Source organism: Artibeus jamaicensis, unplaced genomic scaffold, assembly GCF_021234435.1.
Source record: "Artibeus jamaicensis isolate MK-2021 breed Jamaican fruit bat unplaced genomic scaffold, CSHL_Jam_final scaffold_1964, whole genome shotgun sequence".
Classification (NCBI taxonomy): domain Eukaryota; kingdom Metazoa; phylum Chordata; class Mammalia; order Chiroptera; family Phyllostomidae; genus Artibeus; species Artibeus jamaicensis.
Genome location: NW_026522030.1, coordinates 42,816,128 through 42,834,839, shown reverse-complemented (window position 1 = coordinate 42,834,839; position 18,712 = coordinate 42,816,128). Strand labels below are relative to the sequence as shown.

Here is an 18,712-nt window from a genome sequence, read left to right as displayed (position 1 = left end):
CAATTCAACCTTTGTGCCTCAAGGAGGGTGTGTCAATTGTGTTCCAGAGAGGGAGCACTTGAATTGGTGTTTACAATCACCAATTCTTTAATTGATTAGCAGACAAAGAAATACTAGGAAAATCGCTGCTGTTGCTGCTACTGCTGCTGCTTCACTGCACCTCTTATCCTATTAACCTTTTTTCCCAAACCCCTTACCTACCCTTTTTTCTCCTTATAAAAAGGTCAGCTAGAAATGAGATGTTAGCACTTAGGGGGTGGACTGGGATGGGAGTAAAAGACAGAAAACTGTACTTGAATAATTAATTTTTTTTAATGGATTTTGAGGGTACATAACCCTCCATTTTCCGATTGTTGGCATCTGAATAAAGTGTCCCAAAAGACTGAATCCTTGTCTGTATTTAGTAGTTTTGGTAGTGACAAGCAGCATGAATGCTGACTTTTCTAATTTCAGTTTTTCTGATGACTTGGAAGCAGGCTGTTGATCAGTGCTTTTCAAACTGTCTATGGTGAAGGACTAGGATTTTTTTTTGTCTCTGATCTGTGGCAGACCAATCCTAGTACGCAGCTTGGGCCATGTTTGACTCACCACGCCAGCCTGATGACACACTGAGTCTGTACCTAGCTAGACAATTCAGTCGGTCTTGAGCTTGGATGTTCTAGCAATGTCAAATTGCATTAAGAGCTTCTGAACACATACTCCTAATTTCTGGGTTCATCTCATTGAATATTAATGAAGAAAGTTCACAGACCACACTTTGAGCAGATCTGATGTGGTAGGTGTGCTCTGAGAGTTCCTCTTATAAAATGGCAGGACCCCATCCAACCCTGGGGAGTCCTATTTATTGACCTAAAATTAATTTAATCTAATGGTGTGTTACATCGACAAAAATAACCTCAGCACCATTGGTATGCAGTATGAATTGGCATATTCTTGTTGCTATTCTCATTCTTTTGAATTCTACTATGGGGGCAACTTTCCTCAAAAGTCCCCCCATGTGCTATGGATGAAAGTAAACATGACAGAGACATGATGTGATCTGCTTGGGGAGGAGAGGTGGCCAGTTTCCCAGAGGAAAGAGGCCTTGAGCAGTGGCCAATTTCTCAGAGGAAAAAGGCGGTGAGCTTCTTCCTCCAAGGGCTTTTATTGGGTTATAATACACAGGAATACAGGGTGGCAAGAATAAAGCAGATAACATTTCAAAGAAATCTGAGGGCCTAGTCTGAGTCAGTGTCTGTCAGGAAAGGGGGTTGCAAAAACTTTGGGAGACATACTCTTTTCCTGCTCTGACCCTTATCATATGAATGAAAGCACTCTTAGCAAAGCAGGTTCCTCAGGTTTATCAGGAAGTCTTTGTGATGCCAGATTTTTCACTGGAAAACACTCTAGCAAAGCAAGGAGCTGCACCTCTCCCCATCTGGTATTCAGGCTTAAGGGGATTAGAGCCAGGAAGCACTTCTCCCAGAGGACATGGGGACTCTGGCTTTGTCAAAGCCAAGGTGGGGTGGGGGGAGGGGGGCCAGAGTTCACTGCTCTTTGTTGCAGCCCCCAGAGTCCTTCCATGATGGCCTCCCAAGTGATTGTGTCTGGCCTAGGTTGCCCTTCCTCTGAAGGGTCTTACCCGGTCTGGGACTTCCAACCATGCTTTGGGGGCAGGGAGAAAACTGAGGCAGCATTTGCCACCAGAGACAAGCTTTGTCTCCTGCAGCTTGCATTCCAGAGGTGTCGCTCACTCATCCTTAAGCCATGTGGGGTAGAGTTACAATTCCTAAAACCAGGCAGAGCAGTCCACAACACTCTACCAGAAAATTAGGAACCCAGAAAACCTGTAGAGCTTACTATAATTTTTTACTAATTATTATGTATATTGTATAAACATAATATGAAAATAATTTATAAAGATCTTTCTGTAAGGTTAAGTTATACTGCAGTAAGAAATGATCCCTGAAGTCTCAGAGCTTTATAACAATGCACGGTTCTTTCTTGTTCATTCTCTGTGTCCATCATGGGTCTGTTTCAGCTCAGCTCCAATTTACCTTCATTTTAAGACCCATGCTGAGAAATTAGTCCTAGTTGGGACACTGCTAGTCTTATGCACAGAGAAAAGAGAAGCTAACACCCTTGTGATGCCTCCTAAAAGTTCTACCCCAAAGTGTATGCATTACTTTCCCTCATATTTCAATGGCCAGAAAGACACACAACCAAACCCAAAGTCAGTGAATTAGGGATGTGTAACTGTCCAGCGGGAGGAGCCTGGAAGGAGTGGAGCAAAGAATTTAAACACTAATAACATCTGTGACACTAACTGTTAAAATTGAGTGGGACTTGGGGGTGAATAGAGAGGAATTCCATAATCAAGAAAAACAGAATTACTTTTACTAATTTTAACACTAGTTTGAAAACATTTTACTCTCCTTTTCCAGTTTTATTGAGATATAATTGACATATAAATTATATTGTAAGTTTGAAGTATACAATGTAATGATTGATATAGAGGGAAATGTATATATTGTGAAATAATTACCACAATAAGGTTACTTAACACAGCCATTATTTCTCATAGTGATATGTGGTGAGAACTTATAAGATCTACTCTCTAAAAAACTTTCAAATATATGTCAAGACCAATATCAAGGAGCTTTTCTCCTATGTCTTCTTCTAGGAGTTTTATGATTTCTGGTTTTACATTTAAGTCTTTAATCCATTTTGAGTTGATTTTTGTATATGGTATAAGATAGTGACCCAGTTTCATTCTTTTCCATGTGGCTGATTAGTTTTCTCATCACCGTTTATTGAAGGAACTACCTTTTCTCCATTGATTATTCTTGGCTTCCTTGTCAAACATTAGATGACTGTATATGCATGGGCTTATTTCTAGGTTTCTGATTCTGTTCCATTGATTTATGTGTCTGTTTTATGCCAGTATCATACAGTTTTGATTACTGTGGCACTGAAATATGGTTTGAAATCAGGAAGCATGATACCTCCAATTTTGTTTTTCTTTCTCAGGATTGGTTTGGCCATTCAGGGTCTTTCATGGTTTTATATGAATTTAGGATGTATTTTCTGGTTCTGTAAAAATTACCATTGGAATCTTGTTAGGGATTGCATTGGATCTATTCATGGTTTTGGGTAGTATGGCCATTTTAACAATGTTAATTCTTCATTTTACTCTCTTTTAAAGGCTTTGTAAGATTAGTTCTTTAAGTATCATAACAGAAAATGTATTCTGTATGTTAACTATACATGATATATATTAAAAAGAGAAACATCATGGGAATTTATCCATCTTTCTTGAGGATTTAAGGATGGCATATAAATAAGCAAGATTATAAAGTAAACACAAGCCCTGGCTGGTGTAGCTCAGTTGGTCGTCCCATAACTGAAGGGTAGCAGGTTTGATTTTGGTCAGTGCACATACCTAGTTGTGGGTTTAATCTCCTGTCCCAGGTGATTCCTGGTGCAAGCACATAGGATCCCCAGTTTCTATGTGCGTGAGAGGCAACCAATCCATTCTTCTCTTTCATGAATGTTCCTCTCCCTTCCTCTCTCTCTAGAAAGCAGTGAAAAAATGCCCTTTGGTGAGGATTAAACATACACATGAAAGAAAATAAAGCCCAATCTGATATTAACTCAAATTATACCAGAGTTTTAAAAAATTTGATATCTTTCATCTCTATTTGCATGGTTCATTTTAGAAGATAAAGTTATCACAGAAAAAGAGTAACATATTCCTGTTCTGAGACTTGTCAGAAAATTACTTATTTGGTAAAATAAGATAGGACATCTACAATTCCCAGCAAAGAAGTCAGATTTGTTTTAGCAGTTCTTAAAAATTCTTAATTCTCTGAGGATAGGAACAAAATTTCCTCAAACCTTTCTTCAAATAGGGCCAATTTTATAGCAGGGGATTAATAAATTTTGTTAAACACCTAACATACAGTCATGGACTAATTGAGCCCATTTGGGATTAGGACTTCAAGATCTCTTACATGTTAAAAACACTTCAGATCAGAAATACCTTGTTAGATAGAACTTGAAAGAAAGAAGAAGGACGAATCCCTAGATATGTAGAGGAGAGAAAAAAGGAAATGTCTTTATTTGCCCCTTTTCTTTACATCCTTGCCAATGACTTTTTAATTTTTCCTTTGAGCCTATGCTACTCCTTTAAGCTCCTTTTGGGATGGCTTTTTCTACTTTCTGTTTTGAGAGATATTAAGAGCATATTTTCTTAAAAGTTCCCAATGTTTAAACCTGTAAAGAATAATTGTGTTGTTTTAGCTGGAATGTCGTCTACTTTAAATATGTTTGTACATCTTCTTCATGGGGCACAGTGCAGCCAGGGAGCATGGCCTGAAGAAGGACCTGTGTATGTCCATTTTGGCAACATAATCGTAACCCATTATGTGTGTGCAGAGTTCATTCACCACACTTTCTTATTTGATCTGATTTTGACACCACTTCTGTGAAACTAGGACTTTCAACCCTATTTTATAATTGAAGATTAAGTTACAGATCCGGTGTTGGGGAGATCCTTCTCTGTTTATCCTTTCCCCATCCACACGTTTCTCAGGAGTGCCCAGGTTTGTACATGACAACCTGAGACCCCCACTGTTGATTAGTCTATCACTGATCCATCAAAATACTCTTCTCCATGGTCATAGTTTATTGGTCTAAAGGTGAGTACTTGACCTGAACTATGTTAATCAGGGTTTATCTTTCAGATTTTAAAAAATGGAACTGAGAATTCCCCTCTTCACTGGCATAAGCTCAGAGAGCATTTGACTTCATCATTCCACTGAAAACAGCTCTTGTCCTGGTCACCTTTGACCCCGCTGTGGTCATATCTAGTAGTCAGTTCTCAGGCCTCACTTTTCTCCATCATTCAGCAGCATTAGCATAGTTGATCACTTTCTCCCCCTCCATTTTCTCCAGGTGGCTGCGGGATATCAGTTTCTCTTGCTTGTCCTCCAGTCTTGCTGGCCATTCCTTCTTAGCCTTCTTTGTAGGCTTTACACCTGCCAGGGGCTATAATCAGTCTCCTTTATAAGGATATATTTTCAGGATCTGGAAAGGAAAAAGCAACACATGATCTTTGAATGCCTCATTTCATAATGATACTAAGAGGGTTTTTAAGAAAATGGTTACATAAAGGATGGGAGAAATTCAACAATGTTAGGTTAGAATGAATGTTAGAGGTAACTTTATACACCCAGAAAAATGATATGATCTGTCCAAAGTAACTCGGTTAGGGTTAGGGTTAGAACTAGAACCCTAGTATCCCAAGTCAGTTTGACCCTCAACCCAGGCTCTTCTTACTACATAAGATGCCTAATTCTTCCTTTCTTTCTTGTCCTTTCATGCCCACTCTGTTATCTGAGGTTACATGCAAGTATGTTGACTCTATTAATAATATCTCCACCAATAAATTGTGAATAATGTATTTACTTATCCACAGTGAGTGTAGTGACACATTTTAAATGAACTTAGGATAACTGAAGACTATAATGTGGAAGGCAATCACACACAAGCTATGAATGAAATATAAATGAATCCAAACTCAGCAATTTATGGGCTCACCCATGTGAAAGAGTAATTACTTAAGAATATGTCACAAAGGCAGGTTTAAGTCTCATCATGAGTAGACTTTTTAATATTCTTATTTATTTATTTATTTATTTTTATTGATTATGCCATTACAGTTGTTCTATCGCCCCCTTCATTCCCCTCTACCCTAACCCCCGTCCCCACCATTACCCCCCCTTTAGTTTATGACCATGTGTCTCAAGTTCTTTAGATTCTATATTTCCCATACTATTTTTGCCCCCCCATCTATTTTCTATCTACTGTCTATGCTACTTATTTTCTGTACCTTCTCTCCCCTTCTCCTCCTCCCACTCCCCTGTTGCTAACCCTCCTTGAGATCTTCATTTCTGTGTTTCCACTCCTGATCTAGCTGTCCTTTTAGTTTGCTTTTGTGTTAGGTGTGGTTGTTAATAACTGTGAGTTTGCTGACCTTTCACTGTTCATCTTTTTTTAACTTCTTTTTCTTAGATAAGTCCCTTTAACATTTCATATAATATGGGCTTGGTGATGTTGAACTCCTTGAATTTGATCTTATCTGAGAAGCACTTTATCTGTCCTTCCATTCTAAATGAAAGTTTTGCTGGATAGAGCAATCTTGGTTGTAGGTCTTTGGATTTCATGACTTGGAATACCTCTTTCCAGCCCCTTCTTGCCTGTAAGGTCTCTTTTGAGAAATCAGCTGACAGTCTGATGGGGACTCCTTTGTAGGTGACTGTCCCCTTAGCTCTTGCTGCTTCTAGGATTCTCTCCTTCATTTGAATCTTGGCTAATGTAGTTACGATGTGCCTTGGTGTGTTCCCTCTTGGGTCCATCTTCTTTGGGACTCTCTGAGCTTCCTGGATTTCCTGGAAGTCTATTTCCTTTGCCAGATTGGGGAAATTCTCCTTTATTATTCGTTCAAATAAGTTTTCCACTCGTGGCTGTTCCTTTCCCCCTTCTGGTACCCCTATAATTCGGATGTTGGAGCGTTTAAAGATGTCCTGGAGGTTCCTAAGACTCTCCTCCTTTTTTTGAATTCTTGCTTCTTCACTCTTTTCTGTTTGGCCATTATTTGCTTTCTTCTGGTCTAATCCATTGATTTGAGTCCCAGTTTCCTTTTCATTGCTATTGGTTTCCTGTGCAATTTCATTCATTTCAATTTGTTTCGCCTTCATATGTTTGTCTAATTTGTGGCTATAATCAACCAGTTCTGTGAGGATCCTGATCACCAGTGTTTTAAACTGTGCATCTGAGAGTTTTGCTATTTCTTCATCGCTTAGATTTATAGGCTCTGGGGCTTTAAGATCTTCTTGAATCATTTTTGATCTGTTCGTGCCTGTTAAGTATGAGGAGCAGAGCCTTGGACTCCCAGGTTACTGGTTTGTGATGCTGTATGTGGGGGCGTGGTCAGAGCGGGGAAATGGCAACCCCCTCTGCTGTTTCCAGCCACTGGGTGAGGAGCAGAGCCTTAGGTGGTTCCCCTGGGCTGGGCCACTCAGGTTGCTGGGTTATGACGCTGTATGTGGAGGCGGGGTCAGAGCAGGGAAATGGTGGCGCCCTCGGCTGCCGCTTGCCTCTGGGGCCTGCTGGGTCCCATCCAATCGCCCACTCCCTCGCTGGTCTATCTGCGCCCGAATGCGCGACCACAGTCAACCCGCAGCCCTGCTCCCTCGCTGTTGCCCCATGGTCGCTCGCTCGGTTGGTTGCCCACCAGGTCCAACCCTGCGCCTGGATTCCGTGAGCCCGAGTCCATCTGAAGGAGTTTTCCTGTGCAACCCTGCTCCGCCAGCTGCTGGTTTCGCCCCTCTTACCGGTCAGGCTGAAGAATTTGTTGTTATCGGATTTCTGAAAAGTTTAATTTTCTGTGTTCTGGCTGTGTTTTCTGTTGCTAATATTTAGTTGTCTCTAAACTTGGTTGTGTGAGAAAGCACGGCGTATCCACCTATGCCTCCATCTTGGTGGAAGTCTGACTTTTTAATATTCTTATTTAAAAATGAGAAATTATTTTCTCAGAGCTAAGTTCTGCTTGGCAGTATTTGTCCAGAACTTTGCAAAAAGTTATAAATTAACCAGTGAAAAGGAAAAACACTAAACACTTCTAAATTCTTGATAGTTTTAGCAGGGTAACTGTATAAGAATAAGGAAGATTTATAACAAATACTAAGGAGAAAAAATATATATACCTTCACACATGCACAATTCTAGGTTGTATAAAATCAAAGTTTCTTCAAATTTGGAAGATCCACTTCAGGAAGCCAATAGAAAATGTGTCACCTCCGACTCTTATGTCCTTTTCTGAGTAACCCTACTCATACTGAAATCATGAGAGAAATTAATTGGCCCATTTTGGAGTATATCACATCCTCTGACCCAAATAGAGCAGGGTATAGTTTCTGAAATACATAATGGAGATGTATTTTTTACCAAAATAAGAGGAGATTCATGCTGGAAAGGGAGAAATAACAGGTGTCCACTACTGTCCCTTAGATTTGTCCCTTTGCCCTTTCCCCCATGTCCATAATATGTTAAGAAATAGCAGGTATAGTGCAAAAGGATCTAGACTTAGATTGTAACACTCTGTACAATCTTTGACAAGTCATAGTTAACCTTTTTGTGCCTTAGGGTTTTTTTTTTTGGTTTTTTTTAAAGATTTTATTTACCTATCTTTAGAGGGGGAGGAGAAGGGGAGAGAAACATCAATGTATGGTTGCCTCTAGTGCATCCCCTGCTGGGAACTGGCCTGCAGGGAACTGGCCTGCAACCCAGGCATGTGCCCTGACTGGGAATCGAACTGTGATCTTCTGGTTCGCAGGCCCACGCTCAATCCACTGAGCTACACCAGCCAGGGCGTGCCTTAGTTTTCTTATCTGTAAGACTAGAGGGCTTTAATGTGTTGTTGTAAAGATTTCTTCCTGCTTCAGATGATAAGAATTTATGGTGCAAACTTGGGTGCTGTCCATAGTTCTGACAATTTAAAATGAAATCTTTATAATCATAATTAGTAATTAGCAAGCTTTATTATGCTATAACCCAAAATAGAGTTTTATTCTGGTTAAACATCAAGATTCTGAAGGCAGGGATTCAAGTAGCCACTCAGGTTGGGGTGATAGATAACTGTGGAAGAAATCTTGAACTCAGAATTAAGAGATGTATAATACAGTGCTCATCTGTGTTTTGGTCTGTCTGGCATTCATTGACCTTTCTTTTGTTGATAGTACCACAGTGATTTTTCTTTGGTTAATTAGTCATCGCCCATGGGTCCCTATGATTCTGGAAGAGTTGACCTCACCCTCCACTTTCCCTCCTCCATTTACTCCTCATTGTTTCAGTGAGGGATTGTAGTTCTATAAAAGATCCCAAACTGGGATGAATTATATGAGAGCTCTAAAAAGTTGGCTTTGGTATCCAGTACCAGTTAAGGAAAACTTAGCATCTTGGAACACGATTAAGACAGAAACAGTGAAAAAGAACATAAAACAGAGCCAGGAAAAAAGAGGACCTGGAAGTGGAATAGGCTGGTCTCAGGTGCCAAACAGGGGGCTGCAATCAGGAGGCTGACTACTTTCCACAAACTCCCATGAAAAGAAGAGGTGACGTTACCTGGATCCCCAGGGAGGGTGTTCTCTATGAAGTCACCCATTGGAGAGAAAATTTCAGCATCTCTTTCAGCATATTAGACTCAAAGACCAGTCTAAAAGCACAGTGAAGTTCAGTATGGAAGAGATCAATGGCCACACTTGAGTAAAAGAGTTTAATTTTAGTTCAACATTAGCTGAGATTCTGGTTGGAACAACAGATATAAAAGTACTCAGAGTACTATTAAGTAAAGGCAGTGATATGGATGAACACATTGGGTGGTGTTGGGTTGGGGAGCATGTTCAGGGCAACATTCCGTTGGAAATAGTATCCGAGTCATCTTAGAAGAAATATAAGAGTTATGGCAGAGAAGTTCATTGCAAGTCTAAGGTACAACATGAACAAGGAACAAGGGTAGTAGAATGACAATAAGTGGGCATTTTTGCAAGAATCACAGGCTGTTCAGTGTAGCTGAAGTCTAAGCCCAAGGCAAGGAGAGGATAGGAAGTGAGCTGGAGAAGGGAGCAGAGCCCAGATCATGAAAGGCCTTTAGTATGTTGAGAAAGAACTGAGCCATTTCCCTGTAGACTAGAGCTCACAGATTGGTATACCATGGACTAATTTTGACCTTCAGATATTTTGTTTAACCTATACAGCATTATTTTACAAATTGAAATATCATTTAAAATTGGGTTTCACATATCAAAAAAAATCTAGATTTCTGAAATTTCTAGAAAAAAAAAGAGATCTGGCAACATTAGACATGCATGTTGATAGCGTGAATATTACCCAGAAACAAAATACTAGCTATCTTCTCTTACTGGGACATGTGCATTTCCAATTTCTCTATAGTCTGCAGTATTCTCCACTGCTTTCTCCACCAGAACCTAGCTTATTTCTTTCTATCTGCATGGCCCTTATAGTAAAGAGAGTACCTGAGAAGGTCTTAGATATGTGCATTGGAAGTTTAAGTTGCCCCCAATATGCTATATGTTCATGAGTAGGTCATTTAGTGCCACTGGTCCTTAGTTTCCTCATTTCTTAAGTCCAGACCAATTTATTTCCAAGGTCTCTTCCTGATCCATCCCTCTATGATTCTATTACAAACAGTGATGAAAAAACTCCACTACTTTACATTTTTTAAAAATCTGTATACTTTTTTCACATTTCCTGTAAGATAAATACTGTGCTCTGATTGAACAGATGAGTAAACTGAGGTTCAGAGGGACAAAGAGACAAATCCTGTGTCCTTTCTCCCACACCACACTATACTGTAAGACTATGTTTGAATTGCCCTGTTTCTCATAATCATAACCAGGGTGGTGCATAATGGTTAAAATAACAAAATGCAACCAACCAGCATGTATGAAATAAAATATATGGGATGCAATTCCAAGGTAATGGGGTCATATTCCATATAATAAGCAATAAGTAGTCTTAAATATATATTTTATTGTTATTTTTTTTAGATTTTATTTATTTTTAGAGAGAGGGGAAGGGAGGGAAAAAGAGAGGGGGAGAAGCAAGCATTCATTGGTTGCCTCTTGCACATGGCGACTTGGTTCACAACCTAGGCATGTGCCCTGACTGGGAATCAAACCAGTGACCTTTCAGTTCATAGGCTGGTGTTCAGTCCACTGAGCCACGCCAGCCAGGGTGCCTTATATATATTTTAAATTTTCATGTTTCTTGTAAGATATTTTGGCATCCTGGGGAGGAAGGAGCTAAATCTGATCTCATGAGAAGGTTGTTACTCAATTCTTTCAGACAGTTTATCTAAGTATGAAATCTTTGAAGCGATTTTATAATAAAAACTGAAGTCAATTTTTAGTCATCAGATTCGGTAAAGCCAGGATTAGAATGAGAGGGTGTGTGTGCCAGGAATGGGAATGCAAATGTCACTGGTTCCATATACCCCAGGGGCATTGGCTCTTCTTACGTGTTCATCTGAAGAGGAAACCAAACTTCTAATGTTGAATGTCTTGCTTCCTTCATGATAACCAAGAACATGATTAGAATACCAGCCCTGTGAAGTCCTGTCCAGCAACCAGGTGTTTTGCTTTATGCAAATGAATTTCAAGTTACTGGAAAGAAGAGGCTAATGGAATTGCAGACGTTTGTCTTAATGATATGCATATGGTAAACAGACGAGAGGCAAGAGCTCATCATTCCTGTTCATGCAAGAAAAGTATGTGAATTGTCTGATAATTAAGATAATGATACTAACCTAGCTAGAAAGGCAAAGGGAAAGCTTAGGGTGTGATTACATGTCACCTCTGATGGGGGAACAGAAGGGCATTACTTGGTTGTTTTTTACTGTGTGTGGGAAACATATGAATTATTATGATGCTCTTGTGAATCAACATATGTTATATATGTTACTTCCCAGAAGAGTCTTTGTGTGCTTGAGATGCTGATTGGTGGAGGGGCATTCATAGCTGAGTGAAAAAACATAAGATCACATTTCAAACAATCAGTTCCCATCAGTTTCTTCTGGTCATCACTGGAGTGTAATCAACCAAATCAAAAGATTTCTCTTTTTTTCACAATGGTCCCACCCATTACTCCTTTCTAGGGCTCTTCTGTGGTGAATCACCAGCACATTACACAGCTTTTAATTCCCTTGACTCTTTGTGGAGGAGTTTAGGATAGAACCTCACTAGAGCCAGACAACAGACAGGGAGGGACGAACACAGCAGAACTGTGATGGATCCAATCTGAGATGGGTGAACATAAATAAGCTTCTTTGAACCTATGTCTTTGAACCCAGGTCAGCTGAGATATTTCCTTTTGCACTTGGGAAAAACAAGGACCTTTCTGCTGAGTTCCCAGGACAATCCAGAGTTTGGGTTAAATTTGCTTTCTTTGTAATCACTTGGCTTAGAAGTTTATTATTCTGTTTCCTGGACCTCACACTCATTTCTTGAACTTTCCTCTAGAAACATGTTTGACAGATACATTTCTGAACAGTGTCCTTTGATTCCTTTAATCCCACCTTGGCCCCCGTTTCAATCCTGGTTATTTCCTTCTCCATCATTGCTCTCATTTTAGTCTGTTTAGCTGGGTAACACTTCTTTCTTTTGATCCTTAAGAACCCTTCGTCTTCAATGTTTATTCTTCTTCTAATTTATCTTGAATGAGAATTACCTTTTACAGGAGAGACCAGATTTCTGGTCAAGTTAGAAAAGTAAATTCATGTTTAGACACAAATTCTTCTGCTGTAAAATGCAGATATGACAGATAAAATATGAAAAAAGAAAACAAAAAATTAAATGGAAACTTCTGTGATTGCAGTGCTCATAAATTGAAGTGGTCAAATTTTAGATATTTTATTTCATTAAATATTGGTTCAATGGACTAAAAACATAAGATAAATATTCCTGTACATCAGAAATGAGCAAACAGTGTAAGTGATGAGTAGGGATGGAGTTCCAGGCTTGCTGAGCTCTGCGTCTAGAAGCAGGCAGTACAGTCAGGAGTTTGGCTTTTTCAAGTAACAGGGACTTGAAAATGTTTCATGGGAGTTGGAGAGCTGGACATGGGATTGTTACTGGAAACTGGGTACTCAATGAGTACTAGGTAGAAATGAACTCAATGTTTCATGAGAAGATGATTAGGAGGGGGGAAAAACCCTGCTATCAACTAATGGTTGGAGTCTGTGCATCCTGGCACTTGTCAGATTTGGACACAACCTCAAGGGTTTGACCTGCAACTGAACCAAGCTTCCTGATGACAGGGACTTGATTGGCATTGTCCCAGGTATCACTCCAGGGCATCTCTGAACTGTCCTTATGAGGCTGTGTTCTTGACTAGGGTCTGGGGCACCAAGTGGAGGCAACTTCAAAACTCTTAGAAAGAGGGACAGCAAAGAGGGAGAAAGGAAAATGAAAACAAAATCCATTTCATGTGAAATAAGCCTGAAAATTAATACCTATAAATTTATAAAGGAATCTAATAGCAAGAAAAACATGAATTCACTATAGATAAGATTGATTTATTAATTTAATTTTAAGAATTTATCTGACGAAGATTTTGTTTAAGGTATTCAAGAAGAAAAGGGAAGGCATAATATAATGGAAAATAAGAAATTGTAAAACAAAAGTAAAAGAAATGAAATCTGAAGTGAAAAAGGATAAATTAGAAATAAAGGATAAGATAGAAAACTTTTTTCTATTGAAAAATAGAAAACAAGGCTTTAAAATACAAAATTTTATACTTGTAGGGATAATTGATGAATTGGAAGATAGTACTGTAGAATTCATTCAGAATACAGTACAGAGAGAAAAAGAGATAAACAAAATTAAAGCATGTTGAAGAGGCAATAGACTGAGGTTAAGATGGAACAATTGGACTATTATATACATTTTGATTTCACATTATGACACCCTGTATAAGATTCTTAAAAGCAGGCCAGACAATGCTTATATTTAATGAAAATCTACATACATTGTGGGATTATACAAAATGTGAAAGGAAAGGATAAACACCAAATCCAAGATAGTCTGTTTCTTCTGAAGATCAGGGTAAAAGCACCACATTGCCACCTCCTCACAATCTATTTGGCTCATTCCACCCCCTTATGAATGTGAGCATTGGTCTTTTTGCCCCCAGAGCTTCCTGTTGTTGATTATGCAGTGGGGTGGCTTCACTGGGACTGGACAGAGATATTCTATTTGTTATCTGGCCTTTCACTTGCTTTTAAGTAATATGATTTTTATTACTAAATCAAACATTTTAGTCATATCTATAACTTTTTTCTTTTATATCTAAAGAAAACATGGCAAAACATTAAGATTTATTAGGGTGGTATGATGGGTACCTGAGCAGTCATTATTTTAGTCTCATTATCATACTTCATTGTAGAATGGAATGCTTTCATTTGAAATAAATGTATGAAATTTTTAAAAAGCCATGTAGTTAGCATCAGTGCTTGAAGCATTGGCGCCGGAGTCATATTACTTGGGGTCATTTCCTAACTCATCAGCTACTGGCTGCGTGACTGTAGACAACTTGACAAACCTCTCTTTTCATGCGTCAGTTTCCTCATCTGTAACACAAATATCTTCATGATGCCTACTTCATGGAAGTACTTGAGGATTGAATGAAAGCAATTACTTATACAGATATATAAAGCTAGAAAAATTAGAAAATACAGATATAACCCTGGTTGGGTGGTTCAGTTGGTTGGAGCATTGTCCTGTACACCAGAAGGTTGTGGGTCCAATTTTCCAGCTAGGGCACATCCCTAGGTTGCAGTTCGATCCTCAGTTGGGGTGTGTGTGGGAAGCAACTGACTGATGTTTCTGTCTCACATGGATGTTTCTCTCTCTCTCTCTCTCTCCCCTCTTCTTCTCTCTCTCAAATCAATTAAAAAAAGAAAATTATAGATACATAAAAAGAACAAAACAATCTCATCCAGATCATATTAATACCTTGGCTCATAAACCTACAGTCTTCTTTGTGGATATACACACAAATATACCCTAATAGATTCAAGCCCCTCATGCAGTTTTGGGTCCAGTAAGCAAAAGTAGTGTTTAAAGAATTCAAATTCTCGATTTGCTACTTCAACAAAGCTGTATTTCAACAGTAAGTTTTCACTACTCTCTTTCCTCTTCTATTCCATTTCCTCCCACCCTGGTGCTTTTCTCACATCCCCTAGAAAACTCTTCCTCTTCCCCATTTCAAGACACCTTTCCTCTATAGTTCAGCACTTTATTATATAGATTTAGTTACCCTTTAGATGGAAGTCCTCCTTTTTCTCCTTCTTTAGTTCTACCTGTCTCCATTATTCTGATTACACATGACAAAACTAAAAGAATTTGAGAAAAAAAGAATTCTTAAAGCAAGCTGTCATGGATGGGATGATATAGGTAGCTTGCAGGCTATGGTAGCAGTGGTATTGGGAACCTGGGCAGGTAAGGACTAAGTTCATGTTGGAGGTGGAGGGAGGAAGAATATGAACATTATGATGTTACAGTTTTTATTATATTTTCTATTAACATGAGATCATATCATTTACATTAATTTGAAACCAATTTTTTAACTTGATGTCATAAATATCTCCCTTGAATTTTTAAAATTTATTTTTTAAGTTTTAATTGTTGTTCAAGTACAGTTCTCTGCCTTTTACCCCCATCCCAACCCACCTCCAGCCTTCCCCACCTCCCTCCCATTTCCACCCCCCTTGTTATTGTCCATGTGTCCTTTATATTTGTTCCTGCAAACTCCCTTGTCTTTAATATTGTCCTATAACACCACTTCCCATGCACAGTATCTCATAACATAGATTAAACATTTCTCTATGGTTGTCTCCAACATTTTTTATACTATAAACAAATCTTTGACTACCCTCCTCATAGCTTTGCTGTGTTTATACCTAAATTCTTAGAAGAAGAATTGTTGGACCTAAGGATATACCACATACCTAAGACTTTTTCTATACCAGTGGTCCCAGATTTATGATGGTTTGATTCATGATTTTTGACTTTACAATGGTTTGAAAGTGATATGCCTAGTAAATTACATGATATATTTAACACTTTATTTTAAAATAGGCTTTGTGTTAGATTATTTTCCCAACTCTTGGCTAATCTAAGTGTTCTGCGCATGCTGAGGTGGCCTAGTCTAAGGTATGATATTTAGGAGGTTAGGTGTATTAAATGCATTTTCAACTTACTGTATTTTCAACTTATAATGGGTTTATGAGAATGGAACCCCATTGTAAGTCAAGGAGCATCTGTAGTAAAAAAAAATTAGCACCAGCGTGTGAGTCACAAATGAGCACTTTTCAAGTATTCATACTTACACCAAATATCCTTGAGATAGCTACAATCCACAGAAAATTTGTGAGGAGATTTTTGTTCCAGCTTATTGTCTCAGCTTTCTTTACAGAGATTTAAATATAAGACCCTTTTCAGTGGCATGGCAAATCTATCTTTAAATACTAGCCACATCCAGGATTATATAAAATTAATGTCAAAGGACCTTTGTAAGAGGATGGGTTTTGAGGGCCTTGTGACAAGGGTCAAGAGACTCAGAGAAGGCAAAGGGACATTTGCCTGGCAATCTGAGGCATGCTTCCCACTCTCAAGGGAAGAAATGAGAATCTGCTCAGCTCCTGGAAACTCTGCTGTTTGATTTATCAGCCTGAGATTTTACCCAGCTTCCCTTGCATCTGTGCCCTTCCATTGAGTTTCATAATCTCCTTCAACTTGCACTATTAGTCGTAAATCTGAGTATGAAACAGACAATGAGAAGAGGGGATGTGACCGCGGTGGGATAAGAAGAAGGAAAGGCAAGCAAAGAAAGTGTCTACCAGGCCAGGCATACTCGCGTGGAAAGGAGGAAACTTCAGAAATTCTTTAGTTTGGCCACATTGGCCACATTCATACCCTGTCAACTAGCTGTAAGAAGTTTATTTCCACAAAGTGTTTCAAAGAATTGTCTGTGAGAGACAGTGTTTCAGCTGTGTTAATGATTGTGAGCAACACAAATTCTTCTGTAACTTTGAATCCACATCAAAGAATTTGGTACTTTCTGGCTTTGTAGATTTACTTCTTGAATATAAATCTTGATTCTTCAGTGAGATTAGAATTTACTGGTGGCCCAGTCACATCTCCCTTGGTGTGTCTCCCCAGCACAAGCTCAGCACTGAGCTCACAGCGGGTATGGGGTTTTATTCAGTATCTCGTTTGCTTAAATTGTGCATTAGGAAGAAAACCCCTTCTCAAGGTTTTAAATTTTTAACTGAATCAGAAAAGCTAGCATGTCTTCTGGAGAGCTGGAAATAGAGTTACAATAAAACTTCAAGCCACACTGGAGATCTATAAGGAAGAAGTACTGATTGGTTGGCTTACTTCTGGGTGGAGGACAATACTGAGCTTCCAAAGAAGGTTTCTCCACATCCATCCGTCCATCCATCCATCCATCCATCCATCCATCCCCTTAGCAAATATTTGCTGAATATGCACAATGTTCTGTGATCAGATGCTTTTAGTGTTTGTTGGTCTTTCTACCTGAGATGTTGGCCTCCCATTCTCTGTAAAACTTTTATTTTTAACATCTCAGCTCGGATACTATCTTTTTGGAAAAACTTTATCTGACTTCGTAGGCAATTTTAGGTGCCTCTTATGTACCACTCTGACCTGGACATACTCCATTAAATAAATGATAATATTATACTGTGAGCTCTTGTTTCAGGTGGACTGTCTGCTCTCACTGTCACCAGTGAAGTATCTGGCACACAGCAGATATTCAACAATAGTTGAGGAATACATGAGTGAATAAATGACTATTAACACTATATCAGAATAAGGCACTGGCTGTGGGCCCTCCTAATTTTTAGGCTTACACTTAATTGCAGTTTAGGTAGACATTTCTTGAATATCAGAACAGATTTCTCCAGAAACAGGTAGAAGAAGGGATTCCTGGACAGAAGGCAGTTAAAGCCAATGCTTTCAATGCTGATGGGTTCTGACAAACAAGCCCAACAGGCTTGCATCAATTAGGGGTCAGTACTTCTTTTTCAGGATCCAGAAAGGAAGGTCCAGCTAAATATACTTTTGTGTTCATGGTTTTACCTTTATGCAAGTCCTTTCTCAGTATCCAAATGGATTGGCATAAAATTGAGTCTATATTTTATCATGGTATATTCTTCCAGGATTTTAATAGTTGGCTGTAAATCTTTGTATACATTAACTAAGTAACTCTTTCAAGGAAAGTTTATTTTAGATTAAGACAATGATAATCAGAGCTTGTTGGTTGGGTAAAACAGTTCTCCTTCACAGATATTTAAAACACCTGATAACCTAGCTTTTGCAGACTAATCTGGGATTCTAACTGCCATTTCATATACTGCATTAGAACACATCATCTGTGTTCCTCACAACAAATTTACAAACAGGTTTTTGGAACACAGGACTTGAGTATATACTTCTCAACAATTTTCAATGGCTTTTTATTGCCATTGAACTTTAAACCTGGTGTTGAAAGTATTCTTACCTTTATAAACTTATGTCCCACAATTCCTTCACATAACCCTATGCTGTTAGCAGCCAAATGGAACTACACACACTTATTAAACCTGCAGTGCTTCCAGCTGCAACGTATTTGCTTAAGACATTCACCTATTTCTGTTTGTTAAAATCCTGTTCTCCCTCTGAAAATCAACTGTTTACTTTCCTGATCTCCCTCAATTAAGTATTACCACTTCCTCCTGTAAATACCAAAGGTACTTTATTTCTGGATTTTAAAAAAGGTGGCAGTGTCATTTATCAAACAACTTCTATACACTGACCTTTGCACTAAGCACTTCACAGACATTGTTTAGTATAATCCTCATGACAGTTATATGGGAATTGACACTAATCTTACATGTGCATTTTCCACAGTGCTTGCTCTTTCTCTGTCCACTGTCTGAGTGCAGAGGGGGACGAGGTCCTAGAGCAAGGTTTGGCAACCTGCCTGTTTCTGTAAATAAAGTTTTATTGGAACATAGCCATGCCCAGCATTTACATATTGTCCATGGTTGCTTTCGTGCTATAGTGGCAGAGTTGAATAGTTGTGACAG

The 18,712-nt window shown here is 38.8% G+C and overlaps 1 protein-coding gene across 1 annotated transcript in view; it reads left to right on the top strand.

The window, feature by feature from the left end:
- Positions 1-18,712, top strand: part of GLIS3 (GLIS family zinc finger 3) — a 665,074-nt gene that overhangs the window by 17,706 nt on the left and 628,656 nt on the right. The window lies entirely within an intron of this gene.